We start from the raw sequence: 14,176 nt of genomic DNA, 5'->3' as shown, positions 1-14,176 counted from the left end.
TCTCTGGAGGGGAGAGTTGAGCGGGGTCTCTCTCAAAGGATGTCGCGGCTACAAAGAAGGGCCGACCGGCGCCGAGATTACAGGAAAATGCACGAAGGATTATCTTCAGACGAGGAACTGTCAGACACTTGTTCTGCTGTTGCATCGGACGATACCATGTCTAGTGTTGGACGAGTCAGAGAATCATTCGCGATCACGCCAGATCAACTAGCACAGATACTGCAGGAAGCGTTAGCTAAACAACGCGAAGAAATTAGAGCTAAAGTCAAAACCGAGATGGAATTGACGATGCAGCAGATTCGAGATTTGCAAGCTCAACAACATCAACCGGAATCGAACCAAAAGGTGGAATTCAGCAAGCGTAACGCCAGGCCTGTACGTACAACTGAGGACGATGACGAAGAAGACGAGACTATCTTTGCTGATCCTCCTCCTGATAAAGACAATTCTGGAAGCGGCCCGGCCAAATCATCTACTCAACCTCCTCAAATTTACTTGAAGAAGAGTGAGGAAGAGGACAAAAATATGCAGGACCTTGAGAGCAAAGTCAATGCTCTAATGACGGCCCAAGAAGTGAAGAAAACGGGCATTCCATACCCGTACCCAAGGGAGTAGGATCTGATTCCTTATCCCCCAAAATTTAATTTGATTAACTTTACTCCTTTTGATGACAGGGGTTCACACACTCAGCACTTGATTTATTTCAAGTTACATCTCGGCGTAATATCCGGAAACGAAGCCTTGATGGTCCGGTCATTCGTAGGAACCCTTCACGGGCCTACCTTCGATTGGTGCCGACATCTCAAATCCGGGAGTATCACTAGCTGGGAGGATATGGAGGGATTGTTTCTCACCAATTTCTTCAACGATGACACCAAGGTCTTTATTGGTACTTTGTTGGATGAGAAGCAGATAAATGGGGAGTCAGTTGATGTCTTCATCAAACGATTTCGGAACAAAGCGGTAAACTACCGAGATCCACTCACAGAAGAATTCATCCTACAGACATGTCATAATAATTTGTCATTGGATGTGTTAGAAGTCATGGGGGTTGTACCTTCTAAAACTTAGAAAGAGTTAAAAGTGAGAGGTGAACAAGCAGAGCATTTTATTAAGAGAAAGAAGTTGGAGAGGGGACTGCCACAAGATAATCCTCAAAAACAGAACTTTAACTCTCGAGGCAGAGGAAGAGGGTCTGGGGCTGCTGTTGATGCGCATCAAACATCACAACATCCACAACAACAACCACATCAGTCATCCTTCCAATTAGCACCGAATCAGAATCAACAAACTCCGAGGCAACCTAAGACTTTAGAGCCCAGATTCCCAAAGGAGTATTCATTCAAAGATGATGAAGTTCCGGTTATCTTCAAATATCTGCTGGATAATAACAAGATCAAGCTTCCATCGGTCACAAATCAAGAAGAAGCAACGAAGACTAATGACCCTAAGTATTGTGCATATTACAGAAGGGTCCACCATCCCACTAAGGCGTGTTATGTCTTAAAAGACAAAATACAAACCTTAATCGATGTTGGTATCGTGACACCAAAACCAAAGGAGAAGAAAGTATGTGCAAATGCGGTGTCCATTAGCTTCGGATCAGTTCCTTTATCCTGATTTCAAGCCGAACCAGTATCAAAGGTCAAGATGCAGACCATCAACGATGACCCTCATGGACAGCGCCAAAAAGGGCTTGTATCTCACATGACCCCTAACGGCGAAATCCTTTGGGTTCATCCGAATTTGCTTGAAGACGAACAGTGGACGACATCCACATCGAAGAAGAAATTAAACGGCAAGGGAAAAGAGAAGTCCTGTTATGGAGCCTGGACAGTTCGTGAAAAGAATGATGAAGAGATCTCAGCCTTATTACTCTCTGAGGGAGAGCAAGAAGTTTTCGCTACTAGAAGTGGAAACGAATACAGCTTCAACTACCCAAGCGCATCCGAGCAATTAGCCGAGCAGGGGGTAGTAAAAGCAGTACCTACTAAGACTTTGGCAGAGCTGGGGGTGATTACAAGTCTACCAGTAACAGCCGAAAAGCCTCAAAGAGTTGATAAGCAAAAGGAGAAAGAACCTCAACACAAAGAAATTCAAATTCCGAGGCAGTCTCGTTTCAATCGACCGATTGGATGAGACAAACCGAAAAGCTCGAACGCTCCCTACCGTTTCGACGTCATGGCTCAGTTAGCTAATATCCCAGCAAGAATCACGCTGTACGAGTTACTGCGCCTCTCAAAGGATACTAGAGAAGCTTTGCAAGAAGCATTAGCTGATTCTGAGGTATTTCTTACTCAGATCAAGCCAATCTTCGAAGAGCCAGGGTCATCAATTCAGCACTGCAACTTAGCAGCCACAAAGTTTCCTTGCATTGCTTTCACAAAAGAAGATATGCAAGTTAAGAACTCGAAGCATGATAGGCCTCTATATTTCACCGGATATATTGGCTCGAGTGTTGTCAACCGGGTCCAAGTTGATCCGAGTTCCGCTGTTAGCATCATGCTATGTGATTGATGCTGAAACTTCATATAACTTACTGCTGGGTCGCCCATGGATCCACAGTAATCTTATAGTTCCCTCCACCCTCCATCAGTGTCTGAAATATGTCAACACTAACAACGAGGTTAAGACGGTGGTCGTGGATAAGCAACCATTCAAGGGGTTAGAAAACTACTTTACTGACTCCCTTCTTTATGGTGCTGAATCCGATACTAAACCATCGGCCCATGGTACGGACAGCGAAGAAGAAGCTGATACCGAAGCTAGGCTCGATTATAGTGAAGGTCTTGTGCTAAATGACATTGAACCTCTTGTAATCGATCTTGACGGTGGTAATTCGTCAGATGAAAGTTGTAACTGGCAGCTTGCCGATGACATAATAAATAATGATTTAGAGTACTCACGTTGTCTCGATGATGTAATGCAAGAATTATATGACGACCCTAGTCTACATATGCCACTTCGTTCGTCTTGTACGACATTGAAAAATATCCAAAGTTCATCCGGAACGACTATGATCCTACCCGTAAAAACAGGGGGTGAAAAAGAAATAGTCTTTGGAAAAGGTGAATCATCCCCTACTCCAGATCTTTTCTTGAATATTAATTCGGATGAAGAAGAACCCGGGCGACATTTCTCTCGGTACAGTTCACAAGCGAATGGTTACATGACGAGCTAAGGTTATGACCTCTCGCTTGGTGAAGATCTTCATTTTGGTCAAGGTGTCAGGGTTCCACCCCGTCCCGCCTATGTACCAAAAGGAAAACCGGATAATTATTACAGTCATAAAAGGGGTCTGGGTTACGTCTCGTCATCTGATGATGAATATTGCGAGCAAATTATTAATCAGCTAACAAACGATGCTTCAACATGGGATTCTGACGTGAGCATTGGAGAAAGATTCAAAACCCTAATGTCGAACATGGCGACAATTGATCCTTCCACAACAGAAGGAGATGATCAGTTACCCACTTGGGAAGATCCTTGGATGCATTACATGAATATCCAATACGGCTATCGATTTGAGCAAAGGAAACCTCCTACTGAAGATAAGGTAATCCAAGTTAATATGGGTGACGAAACTAATCCGAAACCTATATTTATTAGCGGTGATCTTCCACCGGATGAGAAAGAGGAACTAATCGCCCTCATTCGAGAGTATATCGACGTTTTCACTTGGAATTACGAAGATATGTCAGGACTCAATCCAAATGTAGTAATGCACAGCCTTAACATTAAACCGGATGTCAAACCTGTCAAACAACAACAAAGACGGTTTCGTCCACAGATTATGGAGGCAATAGAAGATAAAGTCAAGAAACTAATTGATTCGGGTTTTGTTAGAGAAGAACAACATCCTGAATGGTTGGCCAATATCGTTCTAGTTCTTAAAAAGAACGGAAAGATTAGAATCTGCATTGACTTTAGAGATCTAAATACAGCCTGTCCTAAGATGACTTTCCTCTACCAATTACAGACGTCATCATTGACAACACATGCGGGTTCGAGAGAATGTCGTTTATGGATGGATTTTCTGGGTACAATCATATCAAAATGCACCCGGATGATGAAAAGCATACAGCATTCAGAACACCCCTTGGTGTCTTCTGTTACACTGTTATGCCTTTTGGTTTGAAGAACGCTGGTGCTACGTACCAACGTGCAATGACGAAGATCTTTCAAGAGCACCTTCGAAAGACCATCGAGTGCTACGTTGATGACCTGGTCGTTAAGAGTCGTGATAAAAATAACCACATTAAAGATTTGAAGACGATGTTCGATCTCATGAGGACTCATCAGTTAAAGATGAATCCGACTAAATCATTCCTTGGAATGTCCAGCGGTAAATTTCTTGGATTTGTCATCACCACAAAAAGTATTCATATTGATCCTGATAAGGTTAAGGCGATACATGAATTACATCCCCTGAGGAATCTTAAAGAACTCAGAGGGTTGCAAGGTCGATTGGCATATATCCGTTGGTTTATATCAAATCTTTCTGGAAAATGTCAACCGTTCTCTAAGCTCGCGAAGAAAGGCGTGTCGTTTGTTTGGGATGAAGCATGCCAAAAGGCATTCGAAGATATTAAGAAATATCTGGCGAATCCACCTATTCTCGTTGTACCGAAATTAGGCAGACCGTTTTTGATTTATGTCAAAGCGACGAGCCATTCGTTAAGTGCGTTACTCGCATAAGACGACGATAACGGTCATGAACAAGCTGTGTATTATCTGAGTCGTACATTGGTAGGAGCTGAGTCTCGTTATCCGATGATTGAGAAGGAATGCCTTGCCTTGATATTCGCAATCCAAAAAATATGACATTATTTGGCTGGACAGACAATTTATGTCATTTCTAACATAAACCCAATCCGGGTATTCATGATCCAACCGGCCTCTATGAATTGGCGTTTAGCCAGATGGGCTCTACTATTATCGCAATATGATCTATACTTCAAGCAACAAAAATCAGTTAAGGGACGAGCTATTTGCGATCTTTTGGCGGAAAACCCTACGAAAGATGTAGTGGAGTTGTACGACGATCTGCCGGATGAAACTCATGAAGTTAATACCACCTCACATCAACGAGTGTGGTAATTATACTTCGATGGGGCTTCCCGAGCAACCAACATGGCAAGCGCACCCGGATGTTCTAAAACCTCCTCAGGAGTGGGGGTCGTTTTAGTTTCCCCGGGAAAGCATGTCTTACCTAGAGCATACTCGTTGACCGAACCATGCTCTAATAATGTAGCCGAGTACAATGCATTGATAATTAGACTCAATTTTGCCAAAGAGCTGGGGGTCGAATACCTTAAAGCTTTTGAAGATTCTCAATTGGTAGTTAATCAGAATCGAGGAGAGTATGAAGTCAGAAATCGAGACCTGATTCCATACCACCAGGTGGCCATTGAGATGGCAAACTCGTTTGAAGAATTTTTCATCAAGTACGTTCCGCGTCTCCAAAATACATACGCAGACGCATTGGCGGCATTGTCAGTATCTTTGGCTCAGCCTCCCGAGACAGAACAATTAATTACAGTGAGAACTCACCAACTTATTGTTCCTATCTACGATTCGGTTGCCAAAGAAGCATATTCAACAAGAGTTGAACCCGAAGTTTGAGATTGGCGTTTCCCTATTATTGATTATGTTCTACACGGTATCTTACCTGAAGACGTGAAAGAAAGGGATTCGATTCGGCGGAGAGCACCGAGATTTTACTACAACGCTGAATCACAAATGTTGTACCGACGGTCGTACGACAGTCTATTACTCCATTGTCTATCCAATAAGGAAGCAGAACAAGCACTGAAAGAGGCGCATGATGGGACATTGTAGGCAATAAAAATTGCCTTTAAATCCTTATCAGAGAAGTTCAGAACAAAACTGCTAAAATCTCACCCGAAATAGCAAAAGAGAGGAAAACGCAGATATCTCCCAAACCGTAAGGAATTTGGCGAAACGGAGGAAGCGAACCGAAGCCTTCGGCTCGGTTCGGATGACTCCATCTCGTCGAGATAGGCGATTTTCATATATAATTCGTCCAATTCCGACTTACGGTTTGAAAGTTACGGCTTATTCTTCAATCCATGCTCAGCAGCTCGCCTGCAGCTCGAATCCACTTGGAGTATGGGAACAGTTACATCAGTGGTCAAATCCCACAAATCAAGGGAGAGGGCACAATACTCCAGGCCCGTCAGATGGCCGTCCACAGTACGAATGAGCGGACAGGCGCCGAAACAGCCTGCACCCTCATAAATGCGGCTCACCTCAGTTGTCCAGGTGAAGGGACGAGAGCCGCCAACGCTCGGTGGTTGGTCAGATCCACGCAAGCATCTGACAGCCGTTGTCACGCATACGAGGAGGGGCTTTCCCACTCCTATGTAGCGTGATGCAGAGCACAGCTCTTCGAATGACCATTGACGGTACGAATGAACAGCAGGACGTCTCCGAACAACGTGTGGTCACATCCCATAATTCAAGGAGTAGTCAAGCTGTCTCCCTCACATGGTCAAATCCCATGAATCAAGGGATGGCCCATGTCATCCCTTGCCTACTAAAACCCATCTTCAGCAGCATGAAGAAAGGGGATTGGCCGTTGCATATTCTGCTGGCTAATCTCCCAAAGGTTGAACCTGGACCTTTGCAAAAGGCTCCCTCATTTGAGAACCGAAGCTCCGGCTCCGACATCAACTTCGATCGGATCGTCCAAGGGAAGCAGACTCGGCACGAGCACCGAGCGAGGCATCCTATCGCCACCTAAAGTCCCCACACAAAACAAAGAGGGCCTTCCCTCTGCTTCTGTTGTAAACATTTGATTTGTTAGTTTGTAATAAGCTTTCTTATAAATACAAACGAAACTCCTTTCTTCGGAAGAATCAAATTTTCACCCTACAGACATGTGGTGCACATCAACCCGGTCCTAAACTCTGCGACCGACTTAGGAGAATTTGATATTATTGGCCAACTATGGTAAAGGATGCAGTTGACTACGCCCGACGATGTCAAGTATGTCAATTACATGCAAATTATATGCACCAGCCTCCAGAGCATCTACACCCATCAACAACGTCATGGCCGTTTGAGACCTGGGGAATGGATATTGTTGGTCCTATAAATCCCCCGTCAGTCAAAGATGATCGGTTCATTTTAGCAATTACCGACTACTTCTCCAAATGAGCTGAAGCGATTCTACTCAGAGAAGTTAAAACGAGTAACGTCATTGCATTCATCAAGTACCATATCATCTACCGACATGGTGTCCCAAGACGAATCATACATGACAACGGTCCTTAATTCGTCAGCAACGTCTTCATCAGGTTTTGCGAGAAGTTCAAAATTCAAGACATTTCGTCGACGGCTTACAATCCCACAGCAAATGGATTGGCTGAAGCCTTCAATAAAACAATCATAAAGCTCTTGTCAAAACTCATGAAAACTAATAAACGAGATTGGGATGACAAGCTTGGCGCGGCTCTATGGGCCTATCGTACCACGGTACTTACACCGACGGGAGCGACCCCGTACTCGTTGGTATACGGATGTGAAGCCGTTCTTTCATTAGAAATACAAATTCCATCTCTTCGGATTGCTCTCGCAACCCAGATGACAACCGAAGAATAACATCAGAAACGTCTCGAAGAACTCGAGATGCTCGACAAAAAGCGCTTAGAAGCTCAACAGTATATTGAGTTCTACCAAGCCAGAATTTCCCGAGCTTTTGACAAAAATGTTCGACAATGGAGTTTTAAAGAAGGAGATTTGGTCTTAGCTGAAAGACGGCCTATGATCCTTAACTCCAAGAAGAAAGAAAAATTTGAACCCAAATAGGAAGGACCGTTTGTAATAGAAATAGTCTATTCAAACGGTGCTTACCGCCTGATTACCCAAGATGGCAATAAATTAATGATGCTAATAAATGAGAAGTTCCTGAAAAAATATTATCCGTAATACGTTCAGGATAACCTATGCAAAACGGGAAGTTCCTAGAGAATCCTGTATAGGATATTTCTGGATAACCCGAGATTAGTTAATTGTTCTAAATATGAAACTGATCTTTCAAATAATATGTTTTTGATTATCATAAAGTTCTTTTATAGCTTTTGTTGAGATGAGATTCAAATCTGTAAACAGTTAATCTTTCCTCACAAAACCCCTCACCGATCAAATCGATCGACGAAGGGTACACCAAAATCAGTCACGGATTAAAATCCTCCAAACTCCCATTGTATCTGTTTTCTAGCATTCACAATGTTAAAATTATGATACGATGTCAAAATTCGGGTTATCGGCCCGTATTAGTCGCCGAATCATTTCGTATCAAATTCTTGTGTTTGACGTCAAAACTCCTACCTGGTCAAACCTTACTACAGTTAGGACCACAACCAAAATCCCCTCTCGATTCCTTCAATGAACGAGAGGTCCACAAATCAGACGATCAAACATTCCTACAGTTAGGATCGTCTCAAAACTCCCACTTGGTCAAACCTTACCTTTCGATTCATTTTGTGAATGAAAGATCCACTTTTGAATTGAATAATCAAACCTTATGACAGTTAGGATTATTCAAACCAGTCCAGATTCTTTAAGGGGAGATCTCACTTTGAGTTTCTTTTACAATAGGAGATAGAATATAAAATTCTTCTTCTCCGATTTTGGGTTTATCTCTACCAACAAATAAGAGAATAGGAGATAGAATATAAAATTCTTCCTCTCTGATTTTGGGTTTATCTCTACCAAAAAACAAGAGACCAGGAGATGGAATATAAAATTATTCCTATCCGATTCTAGGGTTTATCTCTACCAACAAACAAGAGATTGAAAGATAGAATACCCAATTATTTCTTTATAATATCGGGTTCGTTGTCCTACATAGGAAACACAACCTAATTACATTTTAAAATCCATGTCGCTCATGCATGGGGGACGTTATCTCAATCCCTTATTAGAGATAAGCCTACATCTAACACATGTAGCCTACATATTCAATATTGTAGTTCAAAGTCTAAAAGAGTTCAATTCTTTTAGCCCAACGTTATATGTGAAACAGACTTAGATAATTCGCATACTAGCCCGACTCAAACGGTAGTCGGTAAAGGCATATCAAATCCGTTGATGGCTGAGGATTTACCAAAAATCCTATAAGTATTATGGTTATTTATTCTAAAACAAGAATGAGTAATCATAATAAAATCTCAATGAGCAAAAGGATTCAATATATTGATCAAGAGTGTTCAAACAAAGCTACAAAAATATATGTTCTCCCATTACAAAAGTTTATATTGATGAATTTGATCTTCAAGTTTCGAAAGCTCTATCGCATAAGCCTGTTCAAGCTCAGCCGTCAATTTAATTTTGAAAGCTTCTTCGTCAATACTTTGAAGTTCGACGACCTCTTGTTCTTTTTCAGTAAGTATTTTATCCTGAAGATTCAGTTGCTAAAACAGGTTTTCTTCAACTTGAGTTAGCTTCGTCAACTCAGACTCCAAAATTTCATGAGCATCCTTGGCCGGTTTTCTTCAACTTGAGTTAGCTTCGTCAACTCAGACTCCAAAATTTCATGAGCATCCTTGGCCTTTACAAGTTGCTCTTCTAAGCGAGCTATTTCCGCTCGACTCGAATCTAAGTCCCGGTGCAAGTTGACCTTGGCTTGTGTTCTTTTGGCAACACTCGCCCTAAGTTGATTACTGCGGGCTCTTAGCTTTTGGAGTTCAGAGTTAGCTGATTTTTGAGAATCACGCCACGCTTGCAACCTGGAGTCCATGTGAGAAGCAATATAGGAGGGTACGCCTTTGGTGCGAAGAGCCTTCAGAAGTTCAACATGTTGCTTCAAGTCGACCAAATAAGCGTTGATCGAATCGGCTAACTCATTGTATCCTTCTTCTCTGATTCCTGATATATAGCGCTCAAGAGATTTTTTAAAATTCTCAAAATACGATCCTTTGAAGAGAATGCGATCGACCATAGAGTTCAAAAAGGAGATGAAGCTCAAAATACGATCCTTTGAAGAGAATGCGATCGACCATAGAGTTCAAAAAGGAGATGAAGCCTTGGAGACCAGAACAAATGACAGCCTTATCCGGATCCTCGTCTGCCAACAAAGCTTAGATATGATTTGATAATGATGAAGGAGCTCCGATGAGGGTAAAGAAGTCAGTACAGAACATATATATGCATACATGACAAGGAGTTGAAGCATACCGAGTTCGACGGAAGAGCCCTCAACATGACTTTGTTCACCCAAGGAGGTTAGTACGGCCTCCTGTATGACCAAGGTTGATTCAGGAATGACAGCCATTAACGCACCCGCTACATCAGATGCTTTTTCAACTAAAACATCAGAGAACCCCGGGTCCAAATTAAGAGGTTCCTTGGGAGAATATGCTGCAAACAAGAGAACCACAATGAGTATAATGGAACCTTAATCAGAAATTTGAAACTTATGATGAGTAAAACTCACCAACTCTAGGCACAACATCGGCCGATGTACTAACTTCTTCAGTTGGTCTCGTTTTTGTTGCGATCGGACTAAGTTGGGGAGTGACAGTAATTTCTATCATCATGGGGTCCGCAGGAGTAGTAGGTTGAGATTCGAGAATTGATGATTGCAAATCAACCTCAGTTCCCGCCCATAACAAGAGGTCACGACCCTCAGATTGATCAGAAGTTCCGATGATTGTAGCTGTACCAGTTCCAGCAACTGGTCCTATCAGAAGCTTTCCCCGATAATAAATCGGAGATATACTGATGGTCACCATCTGAGAGATCGAGATCGAGATCGAGATTATGCTTGTTGAAATCCTCAACCTCTGTTGCATGTGTGGCCTCTCCTCCAACAGATTCTTTCATTATGGCATCTACAGAATGTGTTGAGTCATAAATAACATATAAATTTAGACGAATATGCTCAAAACAAAGATTAATTTTACCTTTGTCGACCGGGACGGATTCGAGAGATCCACTACCTGCACCTGCTTCTTTTAGTTCGACTAAAAGGAGACAAAGCGCACAAGTCATTAGAGGAGGCACACAGTCCGACTCATTCATTTCTCGGAATTGTCTTCCGAAGGGAGAAAGACCAGTACCTGTGTTTGAAGCCGATGGATCGATGTCAGAGGTTGGTGGAACACCAGCTGTTTCGTCTCTCAGAGCATCCTGCATTTGTTGGACAAAGCTGGGATCCTCAGCCTCCATACCGCCGGGAGAAGCAGCTTCAACTCGATATTCTCCCTCTTCTTAACTCCCTACAGAAGTCGAGTATGGAGTAAGTTCGAGCGTTAAGAAGTTTGAGAGCAATAAAGACGAATCGTTACCTTGTTCATCTGAAGAAGCGCTGCGAGCAGATGTCTCCTCTAAAATAGGAAGACAAACACGTGGCTTAGAGACATCCTTCTTCCATCTTTTTAATGGACTCACCTCATCCTGAACTCTAGATCCTTCGTGACGATGCTTGGTGTGCAATTCAGCTCTGGGAAGGACCTGAGCTTGAGTTTGAGTGGAAGATTGTGATCTTCACCGATGAGCAAGAGGAATTGTATCTTCTTCCTCCTCTTCATCTCCACTGAGGACCTCTACCGTTATCCGATTGGGATAAGTCATAACGACTCTCTCCCTCCTCCTTTTTGGAGCATCTTGCGTTTGGACAGGAGCGATGGAAGGGTTTACAAGTCCTCTCTCAAAGAAAGAATCGGGGAGACCAGCTGCTTCCTCAGAGCTTGAACCAGTTTCAACTGCCCCCTCAGAAGTTTTGGTTTCCTCACTGTCAAACTCTTCTTCACTATCAATTGGATGAGCCGGTTCCTTTCCTTTTCTTGATGATTCGGCAACCTCTTTCCTTTGGGGAGATGTCATAGCTTCACGGGTCACTTCTCTTGTGTGCCGCGGGGCTGCCTCTTCTTCTGAGCCCGACATTCTCCTATACCGAGTGATGATATTAGCAGCGATCAACCACTTACAATATAGGAAAGTCATCCGTAGAGGCGGCACTTCCAAAGGGAGATCGAACTCAGTATTTGGGTAGCCGGCAATGCTCAAAAACTAAGCTCTCGCACCATCAATAAGTCCACCTCGAAAGCTAAGATGACAGTTCGGGTTGCCGACGTATATTTGATCATAGCCGAATTGGCGAGCAAATCGACATGGAAAATAGGGTTTAATGTGACAAACGTCTCTCACCCTGAACAATAGGTAGCCAGGCCGAATGTTCATCAGCCATCTGAAGCACCCGACATCTAAGATGGTGCGATTCTGCCTTGGGTCTTCAGCATCTAATAAGGTCGTATTGTACGTATCGAAGAATCGAGGGAAGCAGGGGAAAAACTCCCAACACTTATGAATTTTGAATTGCCTCGTTATGTCCGCCCATCAATGTTTGACCCATTTGCAACCCTCAAGAGTCTGTAACAGAGGAAGACTGGGATCCACCGTCTCAGGAGCCTCTATTAAATCTGGCCGGTGAAGTACCAACCAGGTCATCAGATAAGTATAAGGTAGTTCCAGCTTTGGAGCGGATATGATGGCAGAGGGTTTCTTTTTCTCTTGAGTGAACACAGAGATTAATTGCCGTAATCCACTGTGAATAGCAGCCACCATGGCAGGAAGCAAGGATAATTTGCGACCTGTAACCAACTGGACGGCTGGATATAACACTTCCATTGGCATAGAATCAGAGGATTGATGGGGAACTACACACCTTTTCAACCATAAAGCCAGGAAGCCAGCCAACAGAGTGGTGGGATGAATCGGAACACCAGCTTGCCACAGATAAGAATGGAATTTAGTACCATGCAGAAATCCGTCTTCTGAGTGAGAGGTGTAAGATTGTGCGTTCGTTTTCTCTAACAGCCGGTTGATTTCATTCGGAGTCAGAGGAGATAACCAACACACTTCTTCTGAACGATTATCAAGGTTCTTGAACAGATAATCGGCAAATTGTTTCAAGCTAATCTGAGGAGATCTCTTCTTGGATTTAGTTTTCATCTCGGCCATGGCTATATGATAATGACAGGTCAATTCCTATAAAGTGTCGTGGGTCACGGTTGACCGATCTTTCATCTTATTCAGCTGACTGGTAGTTGGGAAGAACTCTTGATATGGAACATCGCCTATAGGCAAACCAGACACCTTCATCATTTCGTGCAGTGGTAACCCAAGCTCCCCATTCTTGGTGAAGAATGTATTAGTGTCAGGGTTGTAGGTCTCGAATAAGCAGAGGGAATGACCTACACTAATCTGCAGACCATACATGGTGGCACAGATCGGGACTGACAACCCTAATTCTGCTAATTCTCGCCCCCAGCGATTCAGCACATACCAAGTCATTCTGGTCCACCACTTATCTCCGAAATAATGAACCCATCCATAACATCTGAAGTTCTGTCTGGGTAATCTCTTCCCCGCTGCCGCTAACCTGTTCTTCACAGTATTTGCTTGTGTAGCCGTCTCATTCTGAGGTATATTATCCTGGCCTAAGATACCCGGATGAAGTCCTCGTACAGAGGCTCTGTCACTGGAACCCGGGGTAGCCTCCTTCCCAATGAAACCACAGTGAATATGCTCATGGTTTTCGGTCAACCTCCAGAACATTTCACTTCCAACAGACAGGTTTCTAAACTTTAAAAGCGAATGCTCCCGAGGAATCCAGGGCAAATATAAGAATGATGACCCGCTTTGATGCAACCACTGCGTAGGCCTGTAGGAAATGATCTACGGATCTTTTACGGAGTCACCAAATAAGAAGTCCGGCTTCCTTATGCATTGATTCGAGTCTCGCTCCGAAATTAAAGTGGTGTCCGTGATTAACCGTCGCAGAATACGACAACTACCTCGCTGAATCAATTCTCGAGCTCATTCGCTGTAATCTGACTTGAATTAGGGAGCTGATTCGATTAACAGGAGCCCCTCATAATAGGAGTGGGTAGCGCTACTCTGACCCGTAACCTCATCAATGATGAAGATTGTAGAAGGAAATTGGACTGATAAAGGAGATACACATAAATTGTGTAAGAATAGTCCTAAAATGTTTGAGAAAGCGGTATATCTTACTTCATAAGATATAATCGCTACCTCATAACAGGTGTGACGATTTCCCATCCACCACGTGTATAAAGGAGATATGCGTTACTATGCACGAGCATTATAACGGCATATCAAAACCTTTCAACACACGTGGGAT

Source organism: Asparagus officinalis, chromosome 5, assembly GCF_001876935.1.
Source record: "Asparagus officinalis chromosome 5, Aspof.V1, whole genome shotgun sequence".
NCBI classification, from domain to species: domain Eukaryota; kingdom Viridiplantae; phylum Streptophyta; class Magnoliopsida; order Asparagales; family Asparagaceae; genus Asparagus; species Asparagus officinalis.
The sequence above is the reverse complement of the archived record's forward strand: the minus strand, read 5'-3'. Positions refer to the sequence as shown.